Source organism: Danio rerio, chromosome 22, assembly GCF_052040795.2.
Source record: "Danio rerio strain M-AB ecotype USA chromosome 22, GRCz13ab, whole genome shotgun sequence".
NCBI lineage: Eukaryota > Metazoa > Chordata > Actinopteri > Cypriniformes > Danionidae > Danio > Danio rerio.
The window spans coordinates 15475461-15493264 of NC_141042.1; the positions used below are offsets into that span (position 1 = coordinate 15475461).

At 32.2% G+C, this 17804-nt stretch overlaps 1 protein-coding gene across 1 annotated transcript in view; it reads left to right on the forward strand.

The window, feature by feature from the left end:
• Positions 1-17804, forward strand: part of LOC147831535 (uncharacterized) — a 600059-nt gene that overhangs the window by 579442 nt on the left and 2813 nt on the right. The window lies entirely within an intron of this gene.

The window sequence follows — 17804 nt, forward strand, 5'->3', positions numbered from 1 at the left end:
GACAATAAAAGTGATTTGAATTGATTTGAACGTTTTAATGGTACTGGATGGTACGAATGTCCTGATTGTGATGAACTCTGTCTGATGAAGAGCCGTGTGGCTCGGAACGTTACAAACGTTTTCATTTAATACAATTGTATTTTTGGACCTTTGGTGTTGCCGCCTCTAACAAAAAATAAAGACACAAAAGTAATTAAAGTAAATTCCCTTTTCTCCACACTAACTTCACACTAATAAACAAATTATTTAACAAAAATATGATTTGGCCAACTGCAATAATATATTTGAAGTTTTTTTTAATAAGCATGATGTGTACAAGAGATGGCATAAAAAGGTAATTGTGTGCTTGGAAATTTGTGAGTCGAAAGTTGTCCAATAAAAATCCTGAAAAGCATGTGGTTGTTGTCATGCGGTGAATCCAGCCAATCATGTAATATTGGTGTAGTCATCACAGCTCTTGCAGTTGCTCTTCAGACGCTGCACCAGCTGAATCAATCGTATGATCTCGGCGCACTGTCGCGATACAGTACTTTGATGCCACATGTGACATTTTTGAATCGGCAATTTTGAATCGGCATGCACCGCTTAAAGACATATTTGGATCGATCTGCCAAGCGCTGCATGAAGACGAATGCATCTAATGTCATCCACCATGTTAGCGGTATTGGTCACATGACTGCATCACATGATTAAAATGTGTCATCCTTTTCGAAAGCTTCTGTTTTTATAGTCAGTAATTGACGTTTTCAAATTTATCCTCTTTAGACAGCATTTTCAAAAACACAAATACGTATTTGTTTCCTAAATATGACGTCTCTTTGGGATGGAATGCCAAAACGGACAGAAAAAGAAGTGTTTTTAATGAAAACCACATTTCTTGTGTGAATGAGGCCTAAAATCTATCACTGTGAACTCACAAAACATAAATATAAAGTTGAATTTTAATATTTTTATGATTCTATTTGTAAACTGGACTTGTTGATTTGTTCTGATTGCCTTACTGCATGTAGCTTCATCCGATCGACTTCTGGAGCAATTTATTTCCAGTAGTTTCCTTGGTGCTCTGATTTAATTTGAAAAAATCCATCTTTTAACAGTTTGCTAGTTATAAACACGCCAAACAACATTCTAGAAGTTCTAAACGACAGATTGATGTCAAATTAGCGAACAGTGTGAGTTAAACACAGGCTGACAGCAGTGCGTCAAACAAACACAGGAGGCATCTGTGTTTTTTCAGCGTGAGGAAAAGTAGCGTGATTGTGTGTGTGAATCATGTTTTCATCAAGTGTGAATGTTAAACGCTTGAGGAGCGAGCAGAAATCGATGAAGCGGGAGCTCATGGGAATGTGTTTCACCTCTGAACTCGATGATCTGGGAAATGAGCCGCATTCACTGGCCAGTAAATAACAGTCCTCACAAACACAAAAGCCAGTCAGAAACACAGATAATTGGCCGTTTTGCTTTCTTGAACTGTAAAAACAAAAAGTGATCGTTAATACACCAGTCCTGCTCGATTGACTTCCTTTTTTTCTAGTCGAATTACACTGTGTTGGTGAAATATTCATCAGCATATTATTAAATGCTTTATGCTTTACAAATCTTTTTAATGATAGAAAATAACCTAATGTAGTGAATTGTTTATTAAATATACAATTGAAGAATTTTTTATATTTTTTCAACACTTTAACTGCCACACCAAGAAAAAAGCAATAGACTTTTTTTTTCCATTTCTTAACTTCTAATGTCGCTAGTTAACACAATCAATGCATTTGCTTTAAACATATCTCATATATTCTAAAGTATCAGCCTCTACCAAATGGTTGAGATGTTGGTTTATGGTAAAAGTACCAGAATTAATAAATATACTATAAAACTGAGAAAATATGAAGTGTAAGACCAATTTAATAAAAAAAATAATCAAAATAAAACATTTTTGAATACTAAATCATAGCCATAAGCCATAAAGTATTTCAGATTCTTATTTAACATAATAACATGTTTTCTTGCTTTTTTACCATAAAATCAAAATCAAGTGAATTAGTGCAACAGGATTTTGTTTGTTTTTATTTGTTTATTTTTATTTAGTATTATTATATTTCTCAATTTTTTTCCAAATGATACATATATACATACATACATACATATATATATATATATATATATATATATATATATATATATATATATATATATATATATATATATATATATATATATATATATATATATATATTTAGAAATATTATTATTATAAATTATATATATATAGATATATCTCTCTATATTATATATATATAGAAAGAGAGAGAGAGATGGATATGGATGCATATTGTTAGGCTATTTTTAAGCCTCATTTGTACCTGCTGTGGTTTCTTCAGGGGACCAATTAGTATCCTGTAAATCTGCAGGAGAATCACCTGATGAATGACTGATAAATATGAAAAACAACAACAACAGATGATTTAGCTGAATGTGAGCGACTCTGTTGAGATTTATCCATCAAAACAATGCCTTAGATTGCTTCCCTATGCAAACATCAAACTAATGATCAAACGATGATTGCGCAATAATGTCTTTCCAGATTAAATTAGCACTGTTTTGCTGAATATTGCATGCAAATACCAAAAAAAGAAAAAACAAAAACAATTTTACATGAACAAATAATGGACTAAAAATGGTATTACATTAGGATGGTTTTATTATCAAGGTAAATCAGTTTTATTTAATAATTATAGTTTAGTCCTTAGTTTTCAGATAGTTTGTAATTTACTCTGCATAACTGTACATTGAAAAAAGGTTTCACTAGATTTACATTTTTTTTAATTGGTTGTAAATACTGTATATGGGCGGAATTTAAACAAACAAGTTAAGTTAAACATTACTAAATTTAATCAGTTTGTTTAAATTCAGCCAATATAAATTGTTTTCAACCACTTACCTTAAAAAAAAAAGAAAAGAAAAAGAGTAAATTCAATGAACTATTTTTTCAGTGTATTAAGTTTTCCTTGGATTTAGATTTAGATTTCCTTTTTTGGAAAGACTTAAAACAGAGAAAGAAAACCGTAGGGGGAAAAGAGAAAATCGAAATATTTACAGAGGCTCTTGAGTACAAGTGGTGCTTATTTTATGTTGAATTATTGATAAGGTCCGCCAGGGAATGAGTGTTTGGGTGGTGAAAAGATAACAGGAAAATATACCATAAGCGATGCTGTAAACGCATCTCGAAAATCCTGCGGTTCTGTTCGTCTCCTTCTCCCTCTGCCAACAAACTGTGCCAGAATCAGGTTTTTTTTTTCTCATCTGTCCCTTCCAGCACTTAGTTACTATATACACACACTTTGACCTTGTTTTCAAATGTAAGCTCTTTTCTGAATTGTTTTAGGATTTCATTTGCCTATAACAAACAGCAATAAACGGTCAAACTACTTACTTTACAAACCGGTGTGTTTATGACTATAGATAAAAATGAATATTATATAATAAGAAAATACCAGTACAAACATAAAGCAGTAAAACAAGCTGTTTTTATGGGTAAAATTCAATGAAAGTGCAGGCAATAAGGTTCAAATGGCTGCATCTGCTCTAAAGTGAAAAAATAAGTAATATGTATATGAAAATTGTGTATTTCATCTTTATATATACAATCTGCCTTCTTTTCAGTTGTCTACTATAGATAGTTGGGGTTGGATTTGGTCAAAACCTACTGTCAATTAGGGACATTTTGGAAAACTAGGTTATAAATAATAGAATCACCATCCTTCGGATAAGACATGAAGCCATGTCTTTTCTTTCCCAAAACAAACAAACAGAAAAAAAAATATAGCACAAAATGAATCATTTCCCAGTACTGGGTTGCAGCTGAAAGGGCAACTGCTGTATAAATTATATGTTGGATAAGTTGTCAGTTCCTTCCGCTGTGGTGACCCTTGATGAATGAAGAGACTAAATAAATGGATGAATATATATCATCAAGGGTCAATGAGAGACCAAGCTGAAACCAAATAGGAAAAAGTGCTCAATCCATATGATTAAAATGAGCTATCCAAACCATTTCTATGAAATGAATTGTTCATATAAATTCATTAAAGTGGATCTCTTGAGCTGATTTAAAGAAAAAAACGTACAAACTAATTTGCTAAAATAAATTGCTCAAACCAGTTCAATAAAAGCAGCCAAACAATCTAAAATGAACTGCCAGTTCTCTAATAAAGAAATGAATTCCAAATAGTCCAAACTACAATTCTCTGAAATGAACTGTCCAAATCAGTTGACTAAAATGTACATATTAATAAACATATTCAAAGAGGTTTATTAAGATGAATTGAGTAAACTCACTCACTAAGTTGACCATGCAAACTAGCTCAGTAAAATGAACTATTAATCTAAAACTATTCACTAAAATAAATCTCTCTATCTAAATCACAACACCGCATCATCTTAATAATATAATAAAAAAAATACAAATAAAAATCTACAAACTAAACTATTTTTTTTAAAAACTTAAAAGTTATAATAATAAAATAATAATAATTTCACTTGCTATGTTTCCATCCACCTATTTTAATGCACATTTTGGATATGCACATAAAAAGACAGATGATGAAAATACCAAGATGCGCAAAAAATTTTGAAAATGTGCATTAAAAACATATGCGCATAACTGAGTAAGATAAACTTTTAATTCCATGAGAAAAGATGCACACAAACTAAGATAGAAACACATTTACCTAATAAATTCCAGTATGCGCATTAAAAAAGATCATTGGTGATCTAAGAGATCATGTGATGATAAAAATGTGTTTAAATGGACAAACCAGCCTGCTGAGCACATTGTAAAACATCTGAAATGTTGTTTTGGTCATTCTAAAATGCCTGAACCAATTCAGTATTAGTGTTATTATTTAATTGATTACCTCCAGAATCAAGAACGTCTGTGCTCCGCATCTCATGATATCAAATACCAAAAGTGTTTATTGCGTGTCGGCATTTGTCTCCTGAGGCGCAAGTAATTTATGAAACAAAGAAAAGATTCACACAGCTTCTCCTACTGCAGCAAATTCCCTTTTTAGTGTTGATATTTGCCGCCAGTTAATCAGGAAGTGACGATTTTTTCTCTGACTCATTGCATGGAAACGCTGCTTTATTTGCACGTCTTTAATGTGATAATCCAGTTTTGCGCATACATTTTATTCCATTCTTTGAATAGAAACATAGATATTTATTTGCAAAGCTGTGTTTACTGATTTAAAACAACAAAACTGCATACTAAACGCTATTGGGATTTAGATTTATACTTTGTTTTTTTGTTTGTTATGCAAAGGCTAACTTTTCTGAAGCAAAACCAGTTAAAAAAAAAAGGTAGCAAAGGTCTATGGAATAGCAACTAGTAGTAATTATTTCAGACACAATTAAAAACTTGCTTTAAATCATTTTACTCTCATAAAATTCAAAGATCACTTTCTCTAAAGCGTCCTCCTACATCTTTATTTCAAGTTGGACTGCTTTAGCATGAACTCCCAGAAGTTGTATAAAGTCGGACTTGCAAATTAAACCAATACATTCCACGTAAGACACCCAGAATTGTCGTACACTGCTGGGAACACGAAGATAACAGCTACAACTCAAACAAAGACAGACAAACAACAGTAATGAACTCATTGACTCCCTTGCTTCCTAAAACGAGAGATTCGGTAAGCGCAGCCTAGTTTCCCCAACCACCTGGTGTAAGAATAGAAAAAAAAAACAATCATATTTGTCCTATTTTCCTGACAGATCAAAGATAGCGCGCAAGCTATTCAGGTATTAGCAAAGTTCCGCCAAACTGAAGTTGCTGTCATACAGGTCAGTTTAAATTAAGCGCAATTAATTCTCTCCCATGCTGTTCCACTCCGGCTGTCAGGCCTGAGTAAGATGTAAGCTGAGAGATGCATGGTAATTAAGTCCGGAAATAAATTAGATATTGACATTCTCCCTACATTTGTGCCGTAATGTTTCCGTAAGCAGCTTAGCAAATGGCAAATATGCTGTGCTAATAGGCTAATCCTCCAGCTGTCTGCTCAGAAACCCTCTCCCTTTCTTTTTCTCTCAATCTCTTCGCCAAGTTGTAGGTTCAGTCTTTGAATGGAAAGAAAAGGTTGAGCCAATAGCACTGAGACATAGTGGTTGTTTATACCAGTGTTTCCCAACCCTTTTCCTGGAGGCACATCAACAGTACACATTGTGCATGTCTCCCTTATCTGACCTACTCATTTCAGAGTTTTAAGTCTTTTCTAATGTTCTGATGAGTTAATTCAGGGGTGCTTGGTTAGGGAGAGGTTGAAAATATCTGTTGCTGTGCCTTCAGGAACAAGGTTTAGACAAAAATTTCATCCAAAAATTTAACACTTTTTTTTTTATATGTTTTGCCTGTTCGTTTACCTGACAACACCATTTTTGGGACTGAAAATATATATACTGGAAAATGGGTTGTTGTCATTTGTGTAAACATGCTAAAATGAGAGTCTTTTACTTACCAATGGAAAACCAGTAACGCTAACCTGGTCACATGAAGTACATCTTAGCCAATCAAATGCCGGCTTTTAATCTTCTTTCTTGCTTCTTCCATAAAGATTTCAGGCTTGCCTTCAATAATGGCGGAGTATGTGGTAGTCTTGTTGTTGCTCATGTGTTTGCTAACGCTTCAGCATCAAAGTGTGGATTTACTTCACAATACAACCCACATCAGAGGTGTATTATTATCTTACACATAAGGCAAATTATTAATAGAGCTGCTGATTGCACATCAACACTTCCTTACAGCACCAAATACTAGCCTGGCATATATAATACAGTGTTTTGGGCCCTTTTTGTTGATATGTGTACAGTGCTCAGAATATATGCGCACGCCCCCCACAAATCACTCATTTAAATTAATATTTTCTTTAGGATGCTTTACATTATTATATTTGTGCACATACATTAGATTAGTCAGTACTGAAATCTGGAACTAATCTAACAAAATAACTTACAATTATGGTTCAAAAATTACTAGCCTAAATGTATATGTTAGAGAAAATATTAAATATAATTTTCAAAAATAGCAAAAATCAAGAGAAACAAAAATTATATAAATTTTGTTGAAATGTTGTAGTTTGTAAATAGGTTTTTTGTAATATTTAGCTTGAATTTAATTGTATTATCTTTCAATTTCTAAAGATGTTCTGTGACTAAAATATTTTAAATAAATGTATATGTTTAATAAATCTGTTTTGTTCAAATGCACCAATATATATATATACCATATTCACTGAGAAATGGATATAATTATTCATTTTCAAAAAGGGGTATACTCTTATATGTTGAGCATTTTAAATGGAATCGTTTGGAAAATGTGAAGTTGTGAAACATTTTCAAAATGCAAGGGACACAACTAAAGATATTTTACATGAAAATTAAAAAAAAGGAACCAAAAACAGACACAATCGTCAGACAATTCCTAGTGACTTCAATGACTCAACTGTGATCATTTGACGCTGCAAGAACAAATTTGCACACACCCCCCACCATAAAATACCTCTATCTTTCACATCAGATTCATTCATTTTTCTAAGACTTAGTGCCCTATTAATCAGGGGTCACCTCATTGGAATGAACAGACTATTACAGCATATTTTTCACACAGTAGATGTACATCTAGCTGCAACCCAGTACTGGCAAACACCCATACACTCTCTCAATCACACACACACTCATACACTGAGCCACCGTGACACCCCACATCAGATTATAATGCATATTTACTATGGGCAATACAATGGTTGCATGTTGCATTGTTTACTCTAATGGCAACACGTCATAATGCCAAAGTAAACGCACATCATGTCCTCTTAAAAACAGAAGACAAAGGCGAACAAAGACTTGTGCACAAAAGTGTTCTTGGAGCTTTGAAAGATTTCAGTTGAACCACTGAAGTTGCACGACATATTTGAACAAACTTTTCCGTTCATTTTCTGGACTCTGAACAAGTCAGAACGATTGTGTACGAAGGTTAAGAGAGCTCTAGGATTACATCTAATATTTTACGAATATTTGACAATAGAATTTTTATTTATGGCTGAACTAACCATTTAAATAGGGTTCTCAATCTTTCGCATTTTAAAACTGACATGCTTAGTTGGTGAAGTTATTTATCTCTCCCTCACGACCTGTGTTTTTGTCCCTGAGCTCTGTAAAGCTCATCGGAAGTGCTGTGAGATCCGCGTCGAGACCTGAGTTAGAGTTTAATTGGTGTGAGAGAGACTCGAAGGGTCTGAATAATAGATATCAAACCTGTGGAGACACTCAAGGAAAAAAAAAAAGCACAGATGTTCCTGAGCTGCACAGTGGAGGTTTCCAAACATTATAAATGCAAACAGGTCAGAGAAGAAGGTGTTTTTTCTTCAAAAAGGTATTTTTTGGAGGGGTTGGATAGATGGAGGCTGTCACCAACTGGTTTGTAGTTTTGTTGAATGTGTTTTAATGAGCTCCATAAATCCACTATCTTTCTCAGGCATTAGTCAACATGTGTCTGAGTTTCGGGAGTTTTAGGGAAGGGTGAAAAGAAGCTTCTTAAGGCATTTATGGTTATCCAGGGCTCAAAACTCTATCTGCAGGCAAATATGTTTGAAGATCAGATGTTGATCTTAGTGACAACAAGCAAAAGTGTCATTTTTGTGCTTTAAATTTTTCATTTTAACAAGAATTGTGACTGTTGTTACATAAAGTTTAAATATATTAAGATTTATGGTACATACAATGTTGTGTGTTCATTCCTAATCTATCTTGTTTTGTAATATGATTTGAGAAATATATTTTAAATATTAAAATATTAATCACCATATAACATGTAACTACCTTTAGCACTTCACTTTATATATAAAAAAGGCAAAGTACATAAAAGCATCCCGGACGAGCCCCTGCAATTTTTAAAAATAAAGTTATTAACTTATTAAACAAGTAATATTTAATGGTAATTTTTAGTAATAAGGCTTTATTTAAAGTTTACATTAACTAAAACTGTTATGGCAAGCCATAAAAGCTCAAAGGTAGCAAAGTACAACTTTGAAAATACAACTGTGCATTTATGAACATATTGCAAATACCAATAACATTCAGGACTAATTAGCAATACTTATCACATTTGAATGGGTAATGCTGGGTGAAATCTAAACAAATCTGCATGCATAATGTGGGAGAAGTCTCGGGCAAAAAAGGTTATACACTCACCACTGAATTCTTCTCAGTTCATTTCTTGATTCGTTAATTTATTTAAAAAGACAAACAACAGATCCATGCATCTGAAATCCCTGCATCATCAGGCGTAAAAGTTGGCTAATTGGGATAAACAAACAAAAAGAAAACAAAGAACTACAGTAAACTCATATTTCCTATTAGCATCTAGTAAGCCAAGAACAATATACAGATGAATCTGATTTGACTATAATATGACAAAAAACATGCTTAAATTATGTTAGGACATGTTGTTTTATGTCATAAATAAACTTTTCTTTATAAAAGCATGCATAAAATAAAATATCTTACTATCTTTGTGTGTATTAAAACAGATTGTGGGGGCTCGTCCGGGATATAATGTTACTTTATATTTGTAAAACAGTTTAACAAAAATATTCTTTATCATCAGAGTTTTTGTATTTATTTTAAAGAGTATTTGTGCGTTTTAGCATTGTCTCGCACCTCTTTAGGAACATGTAGAATGGCATTCAGAGTAAGTCAGTCTTGTGAAATACTTGCGTTTAGCTGGCTAAGGTAGTCAGCATCAGCAACGATGTTAGTATTCCTCACACATGTTATCCTCTGCATATTTAATACAGAACCTCTTTTCACCCAGCGGCTTCACAGGAACATCTTACCTCGCTGTTGAATGCCGTCAGTCACGTCTTGTCGCCTGTACTGCTGAAAGCTTTAACGCAACACTGCTGACCCCTCTGAATATTCAATCTTAGGAGACTGGATCTGCGCATCCTCATGTTGTTTAAAATCATTTTTCTTTCCCTGTGGAACAGAAGAGATGTTTTTTTTTTTGCAATATTGACTTAAATGTAAGACTTATGGTAAATGTCAGATTTGATTACTTTGTGATATATTTGTTTACTTGTTGTGGTACTTTTGTTGTTGATGTAGACTGTGTTGAGTAGTTTTCAGAATCTACATGTTTGAGATAACTATTACTGTAACATTCACAACAGCAGTTTTGTAAAATAATTAACATAGGATCATTCTGAAAACGTAGCCCTATTTACATCACTGGAGATCGCAAATTATTTAACCGGAGAAATGTATGGCTGCATTTCGTATTTAGAACGAACACTACCAGGTGCTATTATGCCGTTCCTTTTTGTGCTAGCAGTTGACCACTTACCTTTGTATGAAGGGATGTCCGGCTGTTACCAGTTTGTCCAGTAGCTCGCCATGTACATCGGCAGAATTGAAATGAAGAGAGAAGTTGACCATGATGACAGAGTTCAAATCCAGCAAGAATGATTCCTGAAAGCAGGTAGGACAAAACAAAAATTAAATAGTAAAATAAGTAAATGACAGAGTGAGAATGTGGTAAAACCTGAAAGCGTGGTAAAAATCAAGGATCTTTTCTTTTTCTTGATTGATTTTAAAAAAAAATGTTGGTTGGATTTAGGGAAGTGGGTGGGCGCTGGTCAATTAGTGCTTTTTAAAACACTTTCGGTTGGGTTTAAATAGGGGGTTGGTTAGGGATATTCAGTCGGTTGGTCAGTCAGTCACACAGTTAGTTGAAAGTGTGATGGCACTCGCGAAAGAATTTTGAGATCTCAAATGCATACACAGTGGCCTTTGGTGGAGTCTCGAAAACAAAAATTGCAAAAAAAAATAAAATAAATAAAAAGTAGCCCCTGGGACGTATTTTGTGATCTCCAGAAATGTAGGTAGGGCTTCTTTTTCAGAATGAAAATAATAAAAATTAAAATAATAATAATAATACTAACAATATAAAATAATACTTGAAAATAATACTTCATATAAGATTTCAAAAAGAGTTGTACTGTTTTAAGAATAATCTCATTCTGAAAATAAGAGAATAGAAGCATTTTGAAAACTGTGAAAATCATGAAAAAGTTAAAAGTAACAATATTAAACTAAAATAATACAAACGCAGCATAACAAAATGAACGTAAACAACAATACAACAAACAAAAAACATATTTAATAAAGCTGAACAAAAATGTTTAAAAAAACAAAACAATAGTACCATAAAATAGCATAGTGAACTAAGTGATTAAATAGAAAGTAAATCTAACCAAAACAAAAACTAACAAACAAAAAAACTTTAAAAGCTTTAAAATACAACACAGCACAGTAAAAATAAGAAAATTAAACAAAAAGCTAAAGATTTCAGTGCAAAAAAACAGCACACTAACAACATTTATACAATGAAAAAGAAAACCAAAACTAAACAATAAAATAACAGTACGATGTAAAATATACAAATGTATTTAAAAAATAAACAAACTAAACCAAAATAATAAACTATGATACAAAATTAAAAAAAAACAACAACAACAACTAAAATAAAACAAAACATCACAGCACAAAAAAAGCAAACTAAACCACAAAAAACAGTAACAACAAAACTAATACCTAAACAGAAACTACATTAAAACAAAACAACATGAACAATGAATATGATTGATAATCAATGAATGATATACAAATGTCAATCAAACAGTAAAACAAAGCAGAATGTATCTAAACTGTAAAACAGTTAAATGAATCCAAAAATAAAACACAAATGACAACAAAGCAAGACACAATGAAACGTAAATTAAACAAAAGTGCAACAAAACAACTTTGCAGTGTTATTAACAACTGAAGTACAACATATCAAATAAAAAAAATAAACAACTATGACCACAATGAAACTAAATAAAATAAACAGTGAAAATAAAAATAAATAAAAAGTTCAATAATTTGTGTGTGTGTGTGTGTGTGTGTGTGTGTGTGTGTGTGTATATATATATATATTAGGGCTGTCAAATGATTTAAAAAATAACGTAATTAATCACACTTTTTTTAATAATTAATCATGTTTAATCATGATTAATCACGAAACCAGTATTTATTACAGAAATAAAAGGACAGGTACTAAATGCCATTTGAATTTTAAAACAAGCAAAGCCGATAACAAACAAAAATGATTTCCATGTTGGATTTCACGACATGTTGGACTACACACACACGCGCACGCAAAACAGCGGGCCCGGTGAGCGAGGAAGGGATCCCATCAGATTCATCAACACGCACAATGGCATTCATCAAATTTGCTTAAACTACGCGCTTTAAAATATGGCTGTAATTTACAAGCAAGGGTTTTGACACAGCAACGTGAAAGTTATAAAATGTGAGGGCTCATGGACACAGCTTATAGAATAGAGCAGAGAATAGGGCTGTCTTTGACAGCTTGCGACTTCATCTCTTATTTTCACTGAGTACATTTACATGGACACCAATACAATATGATTAAGATAATATTGATTAAGAGTCTACCATGTAAGCAGCGATTTTTGATTACCCTAAAGGATCATGTGAGTCCCGAAATGCGGAGGTTTTTCTTTCCGTTCGCCATGCGGTATCAAATTCCATTAAAAACATCCTGAATGAAAATATGCTAATTGAGAGTGAACTGCTGAACTGCAGTGAAAGTCTAAAGATTAAAAATGAAACGCACTATGCACTATGAAACCTCTATGCACGCACCATCCTTAAACACACACCGGCCACAAGAGAAAATAAAAAAAACTGCAACTGCTTTATTTGCGTTATTTTTTTAATGCGTTACATATTTTAAAATAATCACGTATGTTAACTCGTTAATTTTGACAGCTCTAATATATATATATATATATATATATATATATATATATATATATATATATATATATATATATATATATATATATATATATATATATATATATATATATACATACATACAGTTGAAGGCAGAATTATTAGCCCCCCTTTTCATTTTTTTTTCATTTTTTTTATATTTCCCAAATCATGCTTAACAAAGTAAGGGAAATTCCAAAGTATGTGTGAGAATATTTTGTTTTCTGGAGAAAGTCTTATTTGTTTTATTTTGGCTAAAATAAAAGCAGTTAAAAAAAAAAACAAACAAACAAAAAAACATTTTAAGGTCAATATTATTATACCCCTGAATAACTTGCCTAATTACCCTAACCTGCCTAGTTAACCTAATTAACCTAGTTAAGCCTTTAAATGTCACTTTAAGCTGTTTAGAAGTGTCTTGAAAATTATCTAGTAAAGTAATATTTACTGTCATCATGGCGAAGATAAAATAAATTAGTTATTAGAAATGAGTTATTAAAACTATTATGAAATTGGGAAAAAATAAACAGGAGGGCTAATTATATACAGACTTCAACTGTGTGTGTGTGTATATATATATATATATATATATATATATATATATATATATATATATATATATATATATATATATATATATATATAAATATATATATATATATATATATATATATAAACCTTGTCTTTAAAATCTTGCAACTGATTAAACAGTCATGTAATGTTGTGTATTATTATAGTTATAAAAATGTTACATTGGGATACACTGAGAGTGAACCTGACTTTAATTCTCAAAGTCCTTCCTCACAAGAAAGTGCGTTTCAGGCTCCAAAAGTAAAGCACGTTGTAAATGCAATATGGTGTTGACTTTAAATGCGTCCACCTCCGACTTACACAAATATTTTATTTTTGTTGTCATTTTCTTTTCATTTATTTTCTTTTCCTCCCCATTCCCCCCTTTCTCAATTTCTGTGCAGTAAGCATTTCAGCTCCAAGAATTTGGAGGAGAATTTAAGCTGAACACCAGCATCATAAATCACAGTTTGTCTATGCCCCAGCATATATGTATCCCTCAGAAACCTTTATGGCTCCTCTGTAAAACAGTTGTTTGCCCCGCGTGCGATGGTTGCAATAACTCCTAACCTGCGTGACCATATATCTTCATGGGCTCTCATTAAAGTGCTTGCTCTTTCCGAAGCACTCATCTCTATAGCGCTTCTCTTTCACAAATTTAATTGCCAGAGCCTATAAGTTCTTCTCTTCTGGGTGCTGGCCCATTTTTTTTCTCACCCCCTTATGATATGTCGTGCATAACTGTATGGCCAGTAATGAATATGCTTTCAAGCAAGACATACATTTTTGTATTGTAAAAATGAGGTGTACATTGAAGAGAGAGAGAGATAGAAAACATTAGACAACAGTTTGCATGATTTACATTGACCTACTGTTTTTTAAATAAATATAATGATTGAAGTTAAAGTACAAAGTGACGCGTGATATGAGTTTAAAGTTCAAACAAACAGATTAAACAACAGCAAAGCACAATTAATGTAGGTAATGTAGTAATGCATTACTTAAAAAAAATGAATATTATTTGAGTTACTCTTTTTAAAAATATAAAGCGAGGTACTTTTGAGTTTATTTAATTACCTTTTAAAAAATAAATTCCTGAATTAAAATAAAGCAGTCACAATGAATCACGCAGACAATAGTAGAATGTGTTCATTTATTTATTTATTTTTTTTACGCATTAAAGAAAAGGAAACAGAGAGTGATTTTACTAAAGACAAGTAGTGCATAAGTACTTTTAACAACTGTATATACGGCATGTGTAACTTTGGGGTCAGGAAGTTCTCAGATAACATTATCCTAAAATATATATTTGATGTGTTCTTTTAATAGTAAATGAAGGTTATTCAGTGCATTGGAAATTGCAGAACTCCTCTATTAAAAAAAATAAAAGTTCTGAAAAGGTCAAGCCTCAGCCAGGTAATAGAAAGTAACTCAAAAGTAATGTAACACATTACTTACTATAAAAAGTAATGCAACTGTTTTTGGGGGAGTAACTCAATATTGTAATGCATTACTTTCATAAATAACTTTCTCCAACACTGTCCATAAATAGTCTATTTTTAGACAATTGATAGATTCATAATATGTTTTTACCGAGCACCAAAATTAAGCCTCATTTTGGCCAAGAAGTCTATGAATGGATGTCCTTCAGATGGCTTTTAAACACAAAATTCCTTGTTGAAAGCACATCATAACATTATATAATACAAAAGCATAATACAACTAAATAAAACAACAACACAGCACATTAAACAAAACAGCACTGTATGTTCATTCTACTTCATTAAAATTAGATGAAACAACACAGTTATTCAGTTTTTTTGGAGGACAACTTGATTGTTTTATGTTCAATACACTTACATTTCTAAAAATGAATAAGATAACCTATTTCCTTTATGTTGTCCTAACACAAATTAATTGTGTAGAATCGAGCATTTTTTTACAGTGAGCATAATAAACAAAGGAAAATTAATGAAAATAACTACTAACCATAACAAAGAGAGAAAAAAAACAATCCATAAAAAATAAAAAATGTACATATATATATAAAACACATAAATTAAACAAACAACAAATCAAAATAACAAAACCAGCACAGAATAGCAAAACTAAACAAAAACAAAGTCTCTACCTTGTTTGCATTGCTTTAAACAAAACAAACAGTAAAATCAAAATGTAAACGTCATGGAGTACAAAAAAACTGTACCTCTGGTAGAAAAAAGGATGCATATTCAAAGCTAGATAGATCAATTAAATAGCAGTATCAGTTCAGTCAGTCGATTTAAATAAATACTATAATGTTCATATCTTATATACCTATCACTACCTGTGATAATATTTTATATGCAATGCAGATGGCATGTTTATTTAATAAGACCTGTAATCAATATGTCAAATATTTAATGACTATTTACGTCTCCACTGTGAGCTCTCAAGCAAATTATAATGAACAAACGCAAATGGCCTGAGGATTAAAGCTAGTCCTTTGAAATTTACTGAACTAATTTATTCGCATTAGCATATTGTCGAATCCTTTCTTAATGGTACATTTGCTAGAAAATACCCTTAATAAAATTTCATGCCTGTTACTGGTCTGATAAGCGGAGAAAAGGTAATTTGCACACCTATTGTTTAAATCTCTGTAATGAGTCTCACAATTAACCCACGCTGATATTTCATAAAAGATGTATTACATGCTAAAATAATTAAAGTCACTGTAGTTTGGATATGACGCAACATTTTTAATTTATGTAATGTAAAATGTATGGTATTTTACACATTATTTTAATTTAGTACTTCAATATTAGCATTGCATGCTAATATTGAATAGCAAGCCTTCAGAAACCTTCTTGAATCTATATTAGAAAACATTCATGCTGGAATCATGCCAACAACATGCTAATTCATACTGAAAACATGCTAGCAGACACACAACGTCATTAGAGGTTAATATTAGGTTAGATTTAGGTCACCAGCATCTAAGGAAAATGTTATTTTGACGTCCAATAATTACGTGAAAGGACATTGTTATTTGGTTGATTTTATAGGTTGGGTTGGAAACTGAAAAAAAAAGATAAAATAAAAAATCCAATGTCGACGCAACATTTGAAACCAACGTCATATTGACATTTATGCATCAAGTATGGCAACCAAAATCCAACGTCTGATCGACGTCATATTGGCAACATCCAAGCTGTAACAAAATCCCAAGCTGTAACATCATTAGACGTTCATATTTGGTTGTTTTTAGGTTGCATTGGAAAGTAACCAGAACACAGTGTCTGTCTGACAATATACTGTATATAACAATTTTAAAAAAATGTTTCTTTTATTTCTGTTTTTATAACTGAAGTGAATAATAAATTAATGTTCCTACAAAAAATTTACGTTTCTGTAGGGTGTATAATAAAAGAGAGCATAAAACACATGATGTAAATGACATTTTGAACTTTGAATTTAAATTTAAAGTGAATAAAAATGTAAGTACTGTATTAATATTTTAATTAAGTATAAATTATTACTGCATTAATATTGTTAAAATGAAGAGATAGGAGATAAATGTGTTACAGTGCAGTCTCCACTTGGAGAATCTATGTGTGTAAGGTTATAACACCCGCAGGTAAGACGATCCATTTTGACAAATGAAAATAAGACTTCGAAACTTATCAAAGTCTCCGACTCTATCAGCACCAAATTACGTTTTCAGCCAGCTGAAATGACCAGCTTATTAAAACCCGTCCAAAGTAACGGCATTTAAATAAATAAACTAGGAGAACAGAGAGCTGCTGTTAGTGTGTAATTGGACACATCCCCTCTGGCCAGCAGAGCAGTGAAACTCCGGCTCCGTGAAAGTGGAAAAGTCAGGATCCAAATGGAGAGTTTTGCGATTAGAGGCTTCTGACAAATTGCAATCGTCAATTGATTGCACTCCTAAATGGGGCTCTTGTAGATTTGCCAACAATGACTCTGAGTTTGCACTTATGCTTGTGTTCGGTTTGTGTGAGTGCTAATTTTCCCCGAGGCAAGAGTGTACATTGTTTAAAAAAAATAATAAATAAAATTCAGCTTAATATTAAACGCATTCCTTGTATGTTCACAAAAATGTACAATTGGATATCATGGCTGGAAAAAGGGGTATATACACAATGACCAGCTAAAACCAGCTTGACCAGCCTAGCCAGGCTGGGAGCCCAGCCAAAACCAGCTATGTCCAGCTTAAACCAGGCTGGTCAAGCTGGTTTTAGCTGGATTTAGCTGGTCATTTTCCAGCCTGACCAGCTAAGACCAGGCTGGAAATGGCTGGAAACCAGCCTGGAAGTGGCCAAAACCCCTCTAAAAAC